At 32.7% G+C, this 21,212-nt stretch overlaps 1 pseudogene; it reads left to right on the forward strand.

Moving 5' to 3' along the window:
• Window positions 1-2,561: 2,561 nt before the first annotated feature.
• On the forward strand, window positions 2,562-14,332 carry LOC110638698 (L-type lectin-domain containing receptor kinase IX.1-like; annotated as a pseudogene).
• The last annotated feature ends 6,880 nt before the right edge of the window (window positions 14,333-21,212 follow it).

Genomic DNA, 21,212 nt, shown 5'->3' on the forward strand with positions numbered 1-21,212 from the left:
GTTCCTTGTAACTATTCCTACCTATCTTAGGTAATTAGTTATGTAGAGTTTCACCCACTCAACACTACTTATCATAACCCATTCATTTCCTGAAAAGAAAAAAAAAGGAGTTCCTTGACTTCTGCTTAAAACTTCTAACTATTTGACGTGCTTTTAGACACATTAGTACTTATTCCTACCTATCTTAGGTAATTAGTTATGTAGAGTTTCACCCACTCAACACTACTTATCATAACCCACTCATTTCCTGAAAAAAAAAAAGAGTTCCTTGACTTATACTTGAAACTTCTTACTATTTGACGTGCTTTCAGACACATTAGTACTTAAATCGAGGCTCTATTATTCATTTAATCTATCATCTCACCATAACTTGTTTTAAACATCTCTTAATGTGTCCCTAGCATACTTGTTCCTTCTTATTCTCATCATTGTAGCCAACTCTACCGAGCTTTTCTCCTATCATTTAGATCTTATCTACTTCCTTTTCCTATTTCTGCTATTATTGATATCTTTTCAACCTACTGTACTTATTCTTTAACCTTTGTCCTCTCTCACCCTTATACCTTTTCCTCCAAGAATGTCCATTCCATCATCAACTTCAATCTACTTTTTAATTCTTAGTCCTATCTCGATTACTAGTTCCATCACTTCCGAAATTCTAACATTACGATTAGCTCTAACTAGCATATCTTTCGCATTATGTAACACCTGTGTCATGATCCAACCCATGGGCAGGACCGGCATTAGGACCTGGGTCAGCCTAAAGCTCCCGAGGCCCGTAGTAAGCCTAACTATTCCTCAACCCAACTCTAAGGCCCATTTGGGCCCAGTTTCAAGATTCAACCGGACAAAGTTCGGTCATAAAATGGACCATTAAACGGAGAGTTTTTAACTCACTCGACCTGTAAACACAATATATAATCATCTGGGGAGCTCAGCTCACCCTCCATATAATCTTGATGCCATAAAAATAAATGGGAGCTCGGTTCCCTCATCCAGTCCAACATGGCAATTATATTACAGACCCAAATCAAATAAATATTTCTAATACATGTGGAGTCTAAGAATTTTAACCTAATAGAATAAACACATTTAAAACTATCAATAGACCTACGAAGAAGAAGAGCAGGTTAGGCACAATAAAAATCTTCTTGTAGCCTAAAAAAATAAATAAATAGGAGTGAGTGTTCGACTCAGAGAGTAAAATATCAATTTTAACCACAATCTCTATAGCTATCTAAAGATAATGTATCCTGTAGAGTGAAATGCAACATCGTAAAAATTTTTATACAAATCACATCAAAAAGGCAATTTGGAGCACTAACACACCCAACACTGTCAAACAATACATATATGGGAGTTGATCCCCCTATACACTCTTAATCCAACCTCTGCCAGCGAAGATCTCAAGTTGGACTTTCGCTTAATAAACCAAATACGGGGTCCCAACGAAGAACTCAAGTCGTGTCTACCCCGAAGGACCGGGTCCCAGCGAAGATCTCAAGCTGTGTCTACCCGTCCTGTCCATATCCAACACTATACCACACGCACGCCAACGCACGCACACTGCTCCAAATTACCACAACAACATCCATGGCACTTCAACATTTATGAAGGCAATGTAAAACGTGCCTATTGTTTAACTACATAGATACATATATATAAGTGATGCATGGGCATGCTTGAACATATAATAATATCAAAATTATAATTAAAATTAATATTTTACTCACAGACTCAACCGAAGTCACTATGGTGGCTGGGCAGAGGAGGAAGGCTGTCCTGGCTCACCTGACAATTTTTATTATAATTATTTAGTACATTTGACTCAATACAAGCTAAGAAAAAGACCAAAGATGTCCTAAGTCATGCCAAAAATCTGGCAGAATCTCCCTTATACCTAGTACCTACCCAACCTGTAAAAGGGCTCAAAATGCACTTCTATATCCACAAATCACACATCCACAACTCAATCACATCACAGAGCCTCTCCTGGGCCCACCCAAATAGTCAATAATCACAATTTGAAAAATTACAATATAGTCCCTACAATTACCCCTTTTGCAAAAACTACCCAATTAAGCTCTAAAAATTCTAAAATTTTGTCCCGCGGTCCTTTGCAATATTATAGAGCTAATGCAAAAGGAATTATATCTTTTCTAACTTACCACGAATAAGGAATTATATCTTTTCTAACTTACCACGAATATTTTATAGATTTTTAATCGAAATTAAGCACTAGATAATTAAGAAAAAGTAAGGTTCGTGTTTACCTATGCTGATTCCGACAACTGGAACGCGTCCAGAACGTCTGAAAATGATGGGATAGCCTATAATTTTAACCCGGTTCTGAAATGGTGGGATAGCCACAATACCAGGGTTAGAATAAAATACATATATATATATAAAATAATTATTTGAAAATTAGGGATTTTACAGAATCCTCCAAACATCTACCTTTTTGCACATTCATCAGCCTACTCATGTTTACTTTCTTCCCTTTCAAAGTCCAATCTTCCACTAACACAACTGCTTTTAGCTTCAATGGATTCATCCCACACATGACACAGATTAAGTTGGAGGGAGACGCATATATCGAAGATCCAAGCATTAAACTCACCAAAAACTTTGATCAGTTGAGCTCTGAAAATGGTAGCGTCGGTCGAGCCACATATTGCAAACCAATTCACCTTTGGGACAAGTATGGGAATATTGCTGACTTCAAAACTTATTTTTCCTTCGTTATCAATTACTACGGTAACTCTGCCTAAGTAGCTTGTGTTTTGCTAGTCCCAAGCCCGGATAAAGGAGGAGGGTTGTGGTAGGTAACAATCAGCGTAAAAATTTCGTCACACCTTATAATATGGATTCAAATGATATAAAAATTGGGGTATCCTCTATCCACGACGCGCTACATGTGAGAAATACACTTTTAAAATCGAAGTATTAAAAAAACCTATTATCTGTTAATGGAATGTTCGCCAGAAGCCACTATGTTACGAAATAAAGACTGATGTACAATGATTGTTTTATATTTGAATAATAAATAAATAATATATGCCCCCAAATATTCTATATATATACTCAAACAGTCACTTATTTAAATATTTTTTTAAGCATTCATAAGAAAATAATAATAAAAAAAAAATCCTTGCTGGACAAGAATTAGGAAGTTAAAGCTTAGCCCACATTTAATTAATCGTTAGAAAATTATGCCGTGAAGGCAACTATTGCTCTGATTGATTAGCTAATTTTACAATCTCATTGTTACAAACTTGGGTATAAATTCTAAATATAAATATATAAATTTTATTATTTTATATGTATATTCTATTCAATATGTTATATTCAAATTCATACTAAATTAAGTATAGAAAAGAATTTTTTTATTTTATTATTACATAACGAAATTATTTATTCTAATTAATTTAGTATTTAATTTCAGAGTTTAGCTTTTTTTTTTTTTTTAAATGGCCATCTAAATTGCTTTAAATATGATTTTTAAAAAAATCATATTTGATGAAATCTTTATATATAGTATTGAATAGGTTTATATATATAAAGAGAATATATATATATATATATATATATATATATATATATATATATATATATATATATATATGGCTTTTATTTTAAAATAGTTAGAATGTTGAGTGGTTGATATTGTAGATGACGTCCATTTTTATCCAGAGCATAGTCACGATATATAAGAATATTACTGGATCAAACTCCTATTGACTTATTGATTTATTTTTTTTGTTGACCCCACAAGTTCAAAGGAGCATAGATTTTGATGATACCAAAACTCAATTAGAATAGACATAATTTGGGACATCACTTTTAGATGACTATATCAAGAGAAAATGTTAGAATACAATTATTGTATTTTATAACAATTTTATTATGGTCATTGATAGATCATATATAATTTCTATTATGATCAATCATCAAAATGTATTTATTGTGCATACAGTGATTAAATAAATTCTCTTATAATGTTGAATGGTTGTTACTGTGACGTCCATTTTTATCCAAAGTATGGTCACAATATATAAGATTACTGGATCAAACATCTCTCTCATTGACTTGTCTGTTTTAGATGATCATATCCTTCTACTGACTAAATTGTTTTGTACGTCAAGCGTCGACTTGACTTGTTTTTTTAGAAATGAAATGTAGTATTATATTTTAATTTTTATTATAATTTTCATATTTTTTTTATACAAATCTGATTCATCATTTTTTTAAAATATAAATATATAAAATTTATATATTTAATAAATGATTCTTATTATATATATTATATCTTTAGCTCATGATGGATTAGATTTACACAAAAATTTTCTAACTGGTATCTCTAAAATATTTTAATTACTTGGCAATTTTTATCATGTTTTTTTATATGCTTCTGTATTATTTTAGAATTAAGTAATTATTACGTCTTCCATGAAAAGAAGTAATGCAATATTGGAAAGAGCATGGAAAAACTATAAAGATTGTTAAGACAGGAATTTTCATAGGTAAAATTTTTTAAGTTTTTTAAAATTTTTTTTGTTTTAATTTTTTTTTGTGTTATTGACTAATTATGTTTCGTTGGTAATTACTAACAAACAATTTTTATGGGTAAAATTTTTTAAACTTTTTAAAATTTTAATTTTTCATTTTCTTCTTAATATTACCGACTAAATATAGTTCGTTAATAAGTACCGACAAAAAAATTTTATTAGGTATTTATTTTAAAATTTTATTTTTATTTTCTTCTTAATATTATCTACAAAAAAGTTTGTTGGTAATTACCGATGAAAAATTTTCATCCGTAAAACTTTTTAAACCTTTTAAAATTTTTTGTTTCTATTTTCTTTTTAGTATTATCAACTAAATATGTTTCGTTAGTAATTACCGACGAAAAATTTTCATAAGTATTTATTTTAAAATTTTGTTTTAAAATTTTATTTTTTATTTTCTTCTTAGTATTACCTACAAAAAAATTAGTTCGTTGATAATTACTGATAAAAAATTTTTGCAGATAAAACTTTTTAAGCTTTTTAAAATTTTTCTTTTCTATTTTCTTCTTAGTATTACCAACTAAATATAATTCCTTAGTAATTATCGAGGAAAAAATTTTATAGGTAAAATTTTTTAAGTTTTTTGAAAATGTTTCTTTTTTATTTTCTTCTTAGTATTACCAATTAAATATGGTTCGTTGGTAATTACCAACAAAAAAATTTTCATAGGTATTTATTTTAAAATTTAATTTTTTATTTTTTCTTAATATTATCTATAAAAAAAATGAGTTTGTTGATAATTACCGGCAAAAAATTTTCGTAGATAAAATTTTTTAAGTTTTTGAATTTTTTTTTTATTCTTTTTAATATTACCAACTAAATACGAATTAGTCTATAATTATCAACGAATCTTTTCATTGGTTTTTTTTTATTTGCTCATTAATTTTATCGTCAATATTAAGCGTTAATTTTACTTATGAAATTGCATCATCGATAAAAGGTTCGTCGATAATCGGTCAGTAATTTCATCGGTACAAATTAATTTAAATTTTATTTCTCTTTTTTATCGGTAAATCGTTTGTAAATCGTTGATAAATTATCAACGAAATTTTGTAGTTGATAATTTTTGTAGTTTTTTTTTTATAATTTCTTGTAGTGAAAGTTATGCTAATATATTTTATTTAAATTATATATATTCTAAATACACTTTTTTAATTTTTTTAAAATTATTTATATTTTAAAAAAATTATTTTTATTATATTCGTTAACATTTTTTATGCGGACTACACACAAATAACCATTAAATTGAATATATTGGTGATGGCGTTCGTTAATATTAAACCGTTATAAGTTCTGTAAGGTGTTAATTATAAATGTGAATTAATATAAACATTTTTAAATAAATGTGAATTAATATAAATATTTTTAAATAGACCATGAGAAACATATAACTCAACTCAACTAAGCATTTATCCCAAAAATAAGAAAGATATAGCATTGCATCAAAATCGCAGAAACCCATTGAGTTATGGAAATTTCATTTTTTTAATTTATATAATTTATTTATTTATTTATATGTAAAATATAAAATTTATAAACCTAGAAAATAAATTTTCAATAAAGTTAAGAAAGAAAAACATTGTTCCGACGAAGTAAAAATAGTTGGCTATGGAGTAGGGCAGTTTTGAAATTATGGTAAAAATATAAAGATAAATTAGTCTATATGTACAGATAAAGTATCCCACAATCAGTTTTGGGGTTTTGGAGGGATAAATTGAAATCTCCAAAAATCATATTCTCTCAAAATTATCTTTCTCCAAAACAAGGTTGGAAGAGGTTTCATAACTTCATGAAACCTTACTTTACCTGTAAAAAATTTTCTCCATAGGGTTAAATTTACAATAGCAACTTGTAAAATTCAAATGCTTCATTTGGAAAATCATAACTTGCCATTACATAGCTGTTTTACATTTTTTTTCATTGTTTTATATCAATTATTATTGAACCTTTTATCAACATTTGATGAGAATTTGAGTTTTTTTTTTATGTAATTTTAATTAGAATTTAAATTTAAGACCTTATAATTTTAGAGACAACTCAAATATCAATCAAGTAAAATACTAATAAAACACTACTGGCCTGCATATTCTATCATAAATTCCAATTTGCATGGTCTCTCTACAATTCCCAATATTAAAATCAATCACTACCTTAAGGAGGCAAATTTAAATTTTGTTGCAGATTCACTTGCCAAGCAAAGGTTGCTTCGTCAGGAAGACTTTGTGGGGTTGTTATTACTTGCTTTCTTTGAGTTCTTGGCTGTTTGTTGTTTCTTGGTAATGGCTGGGCTTTGCATGTGACTCTTGGAACTTTGTTGCTAGGTTAGCCGTGCTGATTTCATCAGCTGCTCGGCTTTAGTTCTAGGCGGGTGTATGGACTACGCCTGTTAGCTTGGATTAAGCCTTAGCTTATCCTTCCCCATGCTTTTCTTTCTTATTAATAAAATTTCTCTCTGATTATTTAAAAAAAAAAAAAAAAACTGCCTCTATTTTAACAATATTGATAGAGTAGGTCCTGAGCAATACGAGATCAAGTTAGGAACGAAAGACCAAAATTTACGCCGTTATACTATTGCCAAACGAAATTTCTTGAAATCGAAATAATAAATTTCTTTTGATCATCAATATATATATGGTGACCCATTTATGAGAGAAACATTAAGATGGAGACTGAAACTATTTTTTTTGTTATTGTTGTTGAGGAAAATAATTGAAAACAATTATTTTATTTTTATGAAGTAATAAAATCATTTTCATATTAAAATTGCCATGGCATTCACATGCTATATTTTCTTCCGCATATATAATTAATAAATTTTTTTCTTATAAAAAAAAACTCGTTTTTGACCATCTATAAACTAATTAAATTAATAACCACAATTCTATAATAATGCAATATCGACAAAATATACATCAACACGCTAGCTTTCTTATATTACACAAATGATTAATTTTTCTTTATTTTAATGCAACTGTAGCTTCCAATTAAGCTTCTCCTATAGCCTTGGATTTGTGCAAGTTCAATGATTCTCATTGCCATTCTCCAATGTCTCTTTATCTCCTGACAATCCTATTCTTTCTCAAAATAACTTGTTCCAATTCCCTAACTTTCAATTTTTCCAGCTGCAAAACAAATTGTCCCCGCTTGAATTGCCAAGGAAATGCTTCTGTTTATGGAAAGGCCGTCCATCTCACCACAGACCAAAATACTTCCCCGCTTGCCAGTGTTGGTCGAGTAACATACTGTAAACCAGTTTTACCCCTGGGACAAGGCTTCCGGAAATCTCACTGACTTCCATGCCCCTTTCTCCTTTTCAATTGATTCCCAGAACAATAAAGTTTATGGAGATGGGTTGGCTTTCATGCTCCGGTGCAATTCCCAGCCGCGAGAGAGGCAGGCGGTGGTCTTGGCCTTGCCAGAGAGAACCACACCTCTAAATGGCCATTCCTTGCAATAGAATTTGATTCTTTTAGCAACAGTTGGGATCCACCTTCTAAACATGTGGGAATCGGTATCAATTCTGTGATCTCTAATGCTACTTCAGCTTGGCTAAGTAGCATAGAAGACGGTAGGAAAATCTATGCTTCAATTAAATATGACTCTATTTTGAAAAGTTTAAGAGTTACCTTCACTGGATACATTAGTAATCAGAAAATCGAGCAACGCCTGGATTATCATGTTGACCTGAGGGACTTCTTACCTGAATGGGTTACAGTTGGATTCTCAGTTGCAACAGGAGAAACTTTTGAGAAGCATGTTCTTTATTCATGGTATTTCACTTCAAGTTTGCAAACCGATGACAAGCCAGCAACTCCGCCAATAGATAATGCACCAAGAATTAACATTCCTAAAGATAGTACTCCCCCAGATAGATCAAATAAAATGATCGGACTTGAGGTAGGGCTTAGTGTGGGTGGATGTGTTTTTGTAGGCATAATATTGGCTTTGCTCTATTTTTTTTTGTTATAACAAGCATGCAAATCTAAAGCACACACGCAAATCGCACAATCATGCAGTATTGAAAAGAGAAAAAGAATAACATAAGATGTAACGTGGTTCAATTGTAAGGTCTACGTCCATGGGCAAGACAAGAGAAAAAAGTTCCACTATGATGAAAAGAACAAGATGCAATCAATCAGAACTCTCAAACCCTAACCCCAGTGTATTTCCCGAATATCTCACAACTTGACCACAAAGGGTAGAATATTACAATATTTATACTGGTCCATACTGCGGGGGCGTTGCCCCCACACCCCCAAGGAGATCAGTAATGGGCTTCGAGCCTAGGCCTATTAGCCCGTGCCCCTCTGCTACCACCACAGATCTCACTTTTTATTCCAATCAGGTCGCAGCACAAAAACTTTCTGGTCATGTCACAATTCGGGTCCATGAAAAAATATATCCAAAATTCAAGCCACAAAAATAATAATTCTTCCCCTTGGCTTAAATTCCCTTTATCATCAACAAAATAATCACAAAAATACTCTGTCTTGCCATATGCCCTCGCAAAAAGGGCATTACTGAGCACTACAAACACCAACCAAGTCTAGGCAATGCCTAAACTTGCTAACTGGGACTCCCTTGGTCATCATATCTGCTGGATTATCATATATAGAGACTTTCTGCACAACTACAGTCCCCTGAAATACAATGTCCCGAATGAAGTGATGTCTGACATCAATGTGCTTAGTTCGCTCATGGTACATCTGATTCTTTGTGAGATGTATTGCACTCTGGCTATCATAAAACACCATTGCCTTGTTCTGTATCAACCCAAGATCACCCACCAAACCTTGTAACCATAAAACTTCATTTACTGCCTCTGCTAAGGCCATATATTCAGCCTCTGTGGTAGACAAAGCAACTATAGCTTGCAATGTTGCCTTCTAACTGATAGCACTTCTAGAAAGAGTAAAAAAATAACCAATCAAAGATCTCCTCTTGTCTAAGTCCCCTGCAAAATCTGAATCCACATAGCCAACAACTAAATCACTCATCTTGGCCCTGTCAAATGTCAGACCAACATCTATAGTACCCTTCAAATACCTCAAAATCCATTTCACTGCCTGTCAATACTTTTTTCAAGGACATGCCATGTATCTACTCACAACACTAACTGCATGTGAAATGTCAGGTCGGGTGCATACCATTGCATACATGATGCTACCAACAGCACTCGAATAGGAAACACGGGACATATGCTCCATCTCCTCATCTATTTTGGGTGACATGTCTGCGGATAACTTGAAATAGGCAGCAAATGGAACAGTCACAAGCTTAGCGTTATTCATGTTGAAAAGCTTAAGCACTTTCTCAACATAGGCCTGTTAAGACAAGAAAAGCTTCCCAACACTTTTATCTCTGGTAATTTCCATTCCCAATATCTTCTTTGCAGCACCCAAATCTTTCATATGAAACTCATCACTCAACTGCTTTTTCAGAATGTTAATTTGTGACATGCTTTTAGCAGCAATAGGCATGTTATCCACATATAACAGTAATAAACAAAGGAATCATCTGAAAGCTTCTTATGATACACACAACTGTCATATGAACTACGATTAAAGCTATTACAAACCATGAATGTATCAAATCTTTTGTACAACTGCCTAGGAGACGGTTTCAGACCATATAAAGATTTCTTAAGTAAGCAAACATGATTTTCCATACCTGGAGTGAGAAATCCCTCAGGCTGACTCATATAAATTTGCTCCTCCAACTCACCATGCAAAAATGTTGTCTTAACATCTAGTTGCTCAAGCTCTAGATCATGAAGAGTAACCATAGCAAGTAAGACTCTGATAGAATTGTGCTTCACAACTGGAGAAAACACTTCATTAAAGTCAATCCGCTCCCTCTGAGTAAAGCCTTTTGCTACCAACCGTGCCTTATATCGAGGTGCTTCAACCCCTGGAGTGCCTTCCTTTTTCTTGAACACCCATTTGCAACCTACCACTTTTTGTGCCTTAGGCAATGTTGCAAGCTCCCAAGTCTGATTCTTCTGAAGAGATTCAATTTCTTCACTCATAACACCGACCCACTGATCTGCATCTTAACAAGAAATAGCTTCTCTATAATTGTTGTCTCAACAACTAACAAGGCAAATGCAACTAGATCTGCATATGCATATCTCTGCGGTGGTCTAATCCATCTTCTCTCTCTACCAGTTGCAATGCTATATGGTTCCTGTTGCTGTTGCTCAGGTGCATCCTCTTGTTGATCAGGATCTTGCACCTCATCCTCTGAATCACTGGACTGAACTGCTAAAGTATCAATATCAAGCTCAACCTATTCTCTGACACCGTGATCTGATTCTACTATTGACTTTTCCCTCTGACTATCCAATGAAACAGACTCATTAAATGTCACATCCCTACTGATAATTAATCCTCGAGACTTTGGATCATTGCACCACAACCTATAGCCTTTCACTCTAGATGCATACCCTAGAAATATGCATTTTCTTGCCCTCGGCTCAAGCTTACCATCTCTCACATGAGCATAAGTAGGGCAATCAAATACTCTCAGCTGAGAGTAATCAGCAGGTGAACCAGACTAGATCTCAAAAAGAGTTTTGCACTCACTAGCTGTAGATGGAGATCTATTAACCAAAAAACAGGCTGTATTAATTGCTTCAACCCAAAAATCCTTTCCCAATCCTGAATGTGAGAGCATGCTTCGTGCTTTGTCATAAAGCATTCTGTTCATGCGTTCTGCAATAGCATTTTGTTGTGGTGTCCTTGTACAAGTGCGATGTCTCACTATACCTTCATTGCTGCAGAATACATCGAACTCACGATTGTAAAATTCTAACCCGTTATCAGTTCTAAGACGCTTGACATTCTTTTCTGTTTGCTTCTCAATCATCGTCTTCCACATTATAAAGGTTGAAAATGTCTCACCTTTTGTTTTCAGAAAATACACCCACACCATTCGAGAGTAATTATCAATCAAAGTCATGAAGTACTTGGCACCGCTCTCGAAAGGGATTCTGTTAGGACCCTATAAATCTGAGTGGATATTCCTTTTTGTCAAAATTCACCCTGGTCTGTTTGCCAAACACACAGTGTTCACAAAAGTCCATAGATTCTATTTTCTGCCCATCCAACAAATCTCGCTTGCTTAACACAGATAATCCTCTTTCACTCATATGACCGAGATGCATATGCCACAATTGAGTCTGATTCTAATTATTGCTTCCGGATGCTACTGCAGCTTCCCCTAAAAATATACTGCCCTGAAGAAAATATAATCCTAAAACCAAACTGCTCTTCATGAGTACCATAGAGCCCTTGCATACTTTGAGAACTCCATTCTCTGCATGGTATCTGAATCCATGAGAGTCAAGTATCCCAAGAGAAATCAGGTTCCTCTTTAGTCCTGGAACATGCCAAACACTCTATAGTTCTAACAATGCCATCAAACATCCTCAATCTGATGTTACCAATTCCTTCAATAGATAATGCACGATCATTGCTTAGAAATACCTTGCCACTCTTCTGTTTGTAAGTGACAAACCAGTTTCTGTGTGGACACATGTTATAAGTAGCACCAGTATCAAGAATCCATGAATTTTGTCCATGATCTGAACTCACGAATAAAATTTCTCCAGCATTGTCATCACCATCAGAATCAATAAAACTATCAATCACATTCGCAGAACTTTCTAGTTGCTTTCTCTTTTTATTTTTCAACTTGGGACAGTCTCTCCTGTAGTGACCTTGCTCTCCGCACTCAAAATAGTTGGCCTTTTTCATTCTTGACTTAGATCTAGCCGTAGATTTCTTCTTGCCGGAAGAACCCTCCCTTGAATGTGTTCTTCCCCTGCTCACCAAACCTTCCCCCTCAAATCTTTCTCTATTATCTGCGAATTTCTTTTTCAACTCCTTCAATTTTAGAGAATTACTAACATCGTCTAGTGAAATATTGTCTTTCCCATACAACAGAGTATCAACAAAAGTTTCATAAGAGGGTGGCAAAGAACATAACACAATAAGGGCCTGATTCTCGCTATCAATCTCAATATCAATATTCTTCAGATCCATAATGATTGAATTGAATTCATCTAGATGTTCTTTAATGGGCGTACCTTCGCTCATTCTCAGATTGTAAAGTCTTTTCTTTAGATACAGGAGGTTGGTCAGCGATTTGGTATAGTATAACTCCTGTAATTTCTTCCATGCCGCAGATGCTGAGCTTTCACCAGCAATCTCGCGTAGGACATTATCAATTACGCTCATGAAAATCGCACTCAAGGCTCTCTCTTTTAGATCAGCCTTCTCCACCTCTTTCATACCTTCTGGAAAGTTATCCTCGATTGCCTTTCATAGACCTTGTAGGATCAAGGAAGATTTAATTTTAATCTTCCATAGACTAAAACTCGATCCACCATCAAACTTCTCCATCTCATACTTCATTGAAGACGACGCTATCTATAAACCCTAGATTTTGCACACAAAGCTCTGATACCAGTTTGTTATAACAAGCACGCAAATCTAAGGCACACACACAAATCGCATAATCACACAGTTTTGAAAAGAGAAGAAGAATAACACAGGATTTAACGTGGTTCAACCGTAAGGTCTACATCCACGGGCAAGACAAGAAAAAGGTTTCACTATGATGAAAAGAATAAGATACAATCAATCAGAACTCTCAAACTCTAACATTTCTTATGGAAGAAGAATAGAGTAGTAGAAAAAGATGTTGAAGTTGGGTTTGATTTGCCCATGGATGATGATTTTGAGAAAGGCACTGACCCCCGGAAGTTCTCCTACAGCGATTTGGTTTGTGCGACAAATAACTTCTCAGAGCAAGAGAAACTTGGACAGGGAGGGTTTAGTGCAGTTTATAGAGGATTTTTGAAGGAATTAAACTCCTATGTTCCAGTGAAGAGGATATCAGGAGGTTCCAAGCAAGGGTTAAGCAAATATGCATCTGAATTAAAGATCGTTAGTCAATTGAGGCATAGGAACTTAGTGTAGCTCATAGGCTGGTGCCATGAAAAAGGAGAATTGTTGCTTGTTTATGAGCTTATGCCTAATAGCAGCTTGGATTCCCATCTTTTTAAAGAAGAAAGACTATTGACATAGAAGGTTAGGCACAACATTGCTCAAGTTATAGCCTCAGGATTGCTCTACTTACAAGAAGAATGGGAGCAATTAGTAGTGCATAGAGATATAAAATCAAGCAATAGTATGTTGGATTCAAATTTCAATGCCAAGCTTGGGGATTTTGGTTTAGCAAGACTTGTGGACCATGGCAAAGGTTCACAAACCACACTTTTGGCAGGGACCTTGGGCTATATGGCTCCAGAATGTATCTTAACCGGCAACGCTAGCAAGAAATCAGATGTCTATAGTTTTGGCATCTTTGCTCTAGAAATAGCTTGTGGAAGAAAACCCATCAACCTCATGGGAAATGAAGATCAATTATATATTGTATAGTGGGTTTGGGATCTCTATGGAGGAGGAAAGCTACTTGAAGCTGCAGACCCCAAGGTAAATAGGAATTTTGATGAGCGGCGATTGGAACGATTAGTGGTGGTTGGGCTTTGGTGTGCCCATCCAGATGCAAAGTTCAGGCCTTCTATTAGGCAAGTCATTCAAGTTCTTAATTTTGAATCTTCATTGCCTGTTCTTCCATCAAAACTACCTGTGCCTACATATTTCTCTCCGACAGTGAACGCTTCATTGCCATTGCCATTGTCTCTTGGTGCTTCCATTTCAGGGGAGGCTCAAAGCCAGCCAATCCTTGAGTTGTAGCCATAAAGCCAAGCTTAATTAAATGTTTCTGCGCAATTGCAATTTTTTTTTTAATTGTTACAATTTAGATTTAATTTCTTTAATTTTGATGCAAAGCCTAAAATTAATTTGAAAGAGTGTATTGTTTTGACATGCTGCCTGGAGTGCCATATCAGTAAGAACATACACCTCCAAATTTTTCATTTCAAAGAAAAATAATTTGAGAGTTTTATGATGTTTGAAGTTAGTTTTATAATTTTTTGAACGTTATGGAATTTTGGGAAATTATCAAAGGCTTTGAAAAATTAAGCAAAATTAGAGAAGTAAATATTTAAACCGGAAGTGGAATGCTACATCAATAAGATTTCACAGTCTCAAACTAATTTTAATTTAAGTTTTGAATAAAATTACACCAAAATGAAAGAAATTAAATTTAACACTACGTTTAGTGTGATGGAATTTAAAATGCAGAATTCATTTATAAATAAATTTCAAGCAGAATTTATTTATAAATTAATTTTCACATTTAGTATGCTGAAACTTAAAATATGTATTTGAATTGAATTTTACAAAATCATGTTTTGAATAAATGTAGAATTGAAATTCATTATAAAATATTCTTGACATACTAATTTTATAAAATAAATAATAAATTCATAATTTTATTTTACTTAACATGGTATATAATTTTGTATTTATCTTTTTTTTTTCTTTAATTTGCCTCTTTATTTGATGCTATAAGAATTGTCTTCCTACATATTATTTATAATTTTAGTTATGAATTGAAATTTTGAAAATTTTTGTCAGTATCATCAGTTGGCTATTGGTGTTGTATTGATTCTTTTTCACCTATTCACAATGCATGACCTGTAGCATTCAGAGCAAACACTTAGGTCTTAAGAGAGAAAGAGAGAGAGGGAGAGCATCGATACGTGAAGATTGGAGTAGAACAATGGGTTCAAGTATGGATAGTTTTGTCATAAAAATTTTTACGATAAATTTTGTAAAATTTATTTAGAAATTCCACCTATTTTGATGGAATTTGGAACGGTTATGTTTAATTTTATAGCATTCAAATCATAGAATTGAAATTTATTTTTTTTCTTTCAAACACAAAATTTTAGATTTAAAAATGAATTCTAAAAAATTTTGTGGATTCAGTAAAATTTAAAAATTAAAAAACTTAAATTAAATTAAATTATAATTTTAGGCAAATGTTTTTATATATATATATTTTTTAATTAGGCCTAAAGCCAAACATTATTATATATTCATCAAATATCTTTTGCAAGCGTTCTACATGTCTGCATCACTACTTCCAAACTCATGACAAGGTGAATTTTGTCATGGGTAAGATCGATGTATGTAAATTTTATTATTTTTTTTTTCATTAATAAAAATGCTTTGACCATTCTAATTAATTATTTCAAAGATTTATAAACTAATAATTCAATAATTGAATAACTTTTTCGTTAGAGTATTCCCTTCAAAACCACCTTCATTTTAGTGAATAATTTAAATAAATATAGTTTTATTATTCATGACAATTCGTGAATTTAAATATTGTGATACCGAAAATTATCTACAATTGCAATTAAGACCTTAAAATATAAATATTTTAAAATACATCAAGTTGTATGGTTTAAATTAGCCTAGAAATTTATTATTCATGGTGGATTTTATGTGATTCTCGTTATAATTAACGATTAGAGTAGGCTTAAATTAGCCTAGAAATTTTAATTAAATTTTAATTTTACCTAAATATTAAATTTTATGAGCTAAATTTTTTAATTTAAATAAAAAATAAAAAGTTTAATTCTTGATTTTAAGATTAATTTTTATTGATTTTTTTATTTTATCATAAAAATTAAGAAATTTATTTTTTTTTATTTTTTATTTTTGAATTAAATTTAATAAAAATAATTTAAAATAAGCTAAATCGAATTTTTTCAGTAAGTACAAAGAGTTAAAACGAGCTTTAAGCAGTTAAAAATCTGGTGTTGAGCGATGAAAATTTCCTTGCCCGATATACAGTGGGAATGGGTTGGGGATGACTCTGCCTGAATAAACGCAAGTTGCCAAGCAGAAGGGGAATGAAGGAAAACACCAAACCTTTATTTATTTTCCTCGTCTTTATTGTGGAAAGCGGCAATCTCAAACATAAAAGTTTAATTTGTTGCCTCTATTTATCTACCATATTAGCTTAATCCAACAATATAATAATTTAGATATACATAATAGACAAAGCTTTTCAACTCTACAGTTCCATCCTTTTATTATTAATATTCATTCTCATTATTGTTATTATTATTATTATTATTATTTGATTATGTAAAAGGGGTAATAAACAACCCATTAGTAATATTGTTTTTAATTAAGGTTTTATGTATTTAATTCAACTCTTCAAAATTGTTGAGATTTATAAAAGAGAGTTACCCCTATTATGTTGCTAATTAAAATTTTGATACACTCTGATTATGTATTAATTGTTATTAATAACGAATTTCGATTGTTAGCAACTGATATTTTCAAAATTTTATTTTTTTTAAATTTAATTAATTTAATAACTAATTTGAATGTTGAATGTTATTTGCAATCAATTTTTATTTTTTATGGTAACTAATTTATTAGTCGGTTGTGTAATACTGTAAATATTTTAAGAAAATAAATAATATGTCAATATAATTAGTTATTTTATATGTGTGAGTGAGAGATTATGTTATATTTTGTATTATTGAATTTTAGTATATTGGACTTTAATGAAATTTTTATAACATTAATTTCTTATTGTTATTATTGAATTTAATTAAAGTTGTTATGGGGAAAAGTTAAACATATATTATTAAAGAATTATTTAAATAATATTAAAAAATAAAAAAAATTAAAAAATTGAAAATTGAAAGTTCCCATGCCATGCATCTGGACTTTTTAAGAGTTCAAATTAAAAAAATAAAATGAAATTTCAAGAACAGCTTCCTTGTCGCCAACCACCTCACCCAACCCCACCCCACCTCAATTTCTCATTCCTTCTCTCGTCAAACTCTCCCTCCCTCGTCAGTTTTGCTTCAGCGAACAATCCATCACCACTAGCGACATGCAGAAAGTCAACGACGGTGGGAGCTGGTAGTTTTAGAGAGAGAGACAGAGAGGAAGGGGCAGGGGGGAGGGGAGAAAATGGGTCCTAAACTTTGACAAGTCATATCTAGCAATTTCGATGTCTGATTAGAGTGATTCTAGCTGCTACAGATTCTTAGTGAAGAGCTCTTCAGATGGATTCAACCATGTCGGATTTAGTTGCCGTTTCTAATGCCGACAAGGAGAGAGAAAATAGGTAGATTCAGAGCAAATCAAATCTTAGATGATCCGAGCATCAGATCGATGATCTAAGACTACCATTAAACTCAAAGTGACAAAAACCTTTAAGATGGGACCAATCCTGCTCTGATTGGACACCATTTAGAAAAGGTAATCATCGGACGATCCAAATTACTTAGTAAGATTTTGACCTTTTTTTATGCCCGTAAATTAAATATAATTATATGATAATTATTAACAATTTATGGGCTTCGCTTATGTGCCATTGAATTGACAACAACTCACTAGTACTTGGGACTGAGTTTTTTGGTCAGTCCGGGTGCTTGGTAGGCTATCTTAGAAAGTGGTCGTGTTTACCGTTGTTTCTAGCATTTTCAGACATTCCGGACACATTCCAGGTAATAGAATTTGCAAAGATAGTTTCTAACTCGAGTTGTATATTTTTTGCTCTGATTAAGTTAGCTGGTTAAATCTATAAAAAGATAGTTTCTAACTCGAGTTGTATAGTTTTTGCTCTGATTAAGTTAGCTGGTTAAATCTATAAAATATTCTTAGTTGAGTAAAATTAAGCAAAATGAATCTAATTAATAAAAGGATGAGGTAAAGGATCTACAAGAATATTTTTATAATTTTTGAAGTGTTGAAAATAATTATTTGGACTATAGAAGAGTTAGGGACTTGAGCTGGAGTTTGAATGATTAGACTTAGATTAGGTTCTTGTAGGCCTCGGATGATTAATAGGAAATTATTGTTGTGAGCCTAAGGCCTTGGGTGCTATGTTTGTTTGAGTTGTTTTGCTAAGGGTTAAATTCAGGTTTAGGGAAGACTCTGCCAAAATTTTAGCAAAACCTTAGGATTAATTTCTTGTTTCTTAGATTTAATTTAATTATTTTATCAATTTGTTGATAGAAGTCAGTGCACCTGTATAGGTGATTGGGTCAATTGTCTTCTTCTCTCTAGCTAGATCAACTGCAGTCGAGTCGATCAATCTATGAGTTGGATATTGATTATTTTTGTTATTTCAATATTATTTATATTTTTGGCATGCTCATGCATTTTATAAATATATTTAAAGAGTTAAATAAATTAGAAACATTTTTATTGTTGCATATATATTTATTTATTAATGATTACTTGTATTTGCCATCTTGAGGAAAATTTAAGCTCTATGTGTGCTATATATGGCATATGATAGACATGGATTGGACAGGTAGTTGTGGCTTGAGTTAGTTTTATTAGAACCCAGTTCTTTTAGGTATAGAAAGTCAGGGTGAGACATGGCTTTGAGTTGATCACGTTGACCCCCGCACTTGGATTTAAGTGAAAGTTCAGCTTGAGTTGAGCTCGTTGGTAAGATTTGGATTGAGAGAGCTGTGTAGGGGGATCAGCTCTCATATTTATGCATTGATATGATACACTAGGTGTGTGAGTAACTCCAAATTATATTCTTATGCGAATATTGAGTGAATTATTTATTATGTGTTGAATGTGTATTTTATGGTAGAATTGCATTAGTTTTAAGTAGTTATGGAAATTATATCTATAATCAATATATAAACTCTCTGAGTCGAATACTCAACCTTATTCAAATATTTTTTTTTCCCAGGTTACAGGAGAAGCAAGGTTATTTTTTGTGTCCAACTTGCATTTTTCTCCGCAGGTTGTGGTGTTTATTAGTTAATAGTTTTTATTGTAATTACTTATTTATTCATTTATTTATTTATCTATCTATTTGTTTAATCATCAGAACTTAGTTGTGACACCAATGTATAAATATATTGTTTTAATTAATGAAAATTAATGTTATTAAATAGTTTGTGCATGCTGAACATCAGGGTTGAATTAGGCTTCCCTAATTGTGAATTTCTGATAGTTGTTAAGTTGAGTTGACCCAAATTAATTTATAATACTTTATTTCATTTATTTTGCATGTTAGGCCTTGAAATTAAGTCTATTCATTGGTTTGAAAGCAATGAGACTTACTATGGGCTTTGGGAGCTTTATAATGGCCTAAGTCCTAGTGCCAGTTTGACCCATAGAGTTGGGTCGTGATAGGTTGCTAATCAATTTAGCAATCATTTTCATTGCAATCTACTGAATTGGTTGCAAAATTTGTTACTAAATCGATTAGTAATCGATTTTAATGGATTAATAACTGATCCAATCGGTTGTTAATTTTTTTTTTTTTAGAAAAAAAGGTCTTTATTAATGAAGATCAGAAAGAAAAATAGGAATAATAATATCTGGAGGAAACCTCCAAACAAAGGGGCTAGCATAAGAAGGTGCAGCTTTAGCAAAACTATGAGTTGGTCCATTTGCTTGCCGCTAAACCCACTGTAGAGAAAGCAACCTGCTTCTTGAATAAAAGCTTTATAATCCTGAGAAACAACTCCGAATTCGGACCAATCATCCTCTAATGATAGGAGAGCAAAACATAAATCTTGGTAATCTATTTCTAGTATCACATTTCCAAGAACAAGTTGAGGGATCCAACCCAAAACCTCTCTCATACACATTGCTTCCGCTAACCTGACCTCTTGACAACCCACAAACACACTTTAATATGCAACAAGGAAATGCCCAAATTCATCTCTAACTACAGCACCAAAGTCTTAAAAATTTAAGCTTGTAAACAAAGTAGCATCAATATTAAACTTCACATAACCTGATGAAGGTTTTTGCCAATATTGCACAAACTGATCAGAGACAGCGGTGGAACTCCAAGCCATAAAGAAGAGGAAATAGAAATTGTAGGAGAAAGCTTATGCTTCTTACGCTCTTGTGCCTCTTGCCACTCATGGATAAACTTCAAAGCTGAAGAGATAATATGGATAGCATCTGGCTACCTACTTTGCCACAGCAGAAAATTGCGATGTGCCCAAATGTTCCAGAGCACAACACACACATTCTCAACACTACATTTATCATTTGATGAAGATACTAGAAAAATAAATAAAAAAAGAAAAGAAAAGAAACTACCATAACCACATACACATTCAGCGAATTCCAACAATGCATGGCTACAGGGCAAGACAACAATACATGTAAAAGATCGTCAACAGCTCCACACAATAAGCACCCACCATCCACACTTATACCTTTTTGAATCAATTTGGATTTTGTGGGAAGAATGTCAGGCAATGCACACCACATAAAGTTCTGGATCTTTGGAGGAAGAGCCAAAGCCCAAAAGTTCTTCCAACATACAACATGAATAGTAGCATGATGAGCAGTTCCCAAATTAACAGTAACCTTATACCCTGATTTGACAGAGTAAAGCCAATTTTTCTTGAAGTGCTAAATAATCTTATCATCAGCACCCTGGTAACTGAGAGGAATTCGAACAATACGGTCCACATCATTAACTTGCAAAAACTCACATAACTTCAGTAAATCCCTTCCATGCCCATCTAAGCTCATAAATTCACTAACCATTAAATCATCAAACCCATTAAGCACCGGAATATCCATGTAAAATTTATTATCAGTGCAAAGCCAAGGATCACGCCATAAATTTATCGACCTGCCATTCCTAACTCTCCACCTTGTACCAACCTTTAACAATTCTTTAGAATGCAATATATTT

Source organism: Hevea brasiliensis, chromosome 8, assembly GCF_030052815.1.
Source record: "Hevea brasiliensis isolate MT/VB/25A 57/8 chromosome 8, ASM3005281v1, whole genome shotgun sequence".
In the NCBI taxonomy this organism is placed as follows: domain Eukaryota; kingdom Viridiplantae; phylum Streptophyta; class Magnoliopsida; order Malpighiales; family Euphorbiaceae; genus Hevea; species Hevea brasiliensis.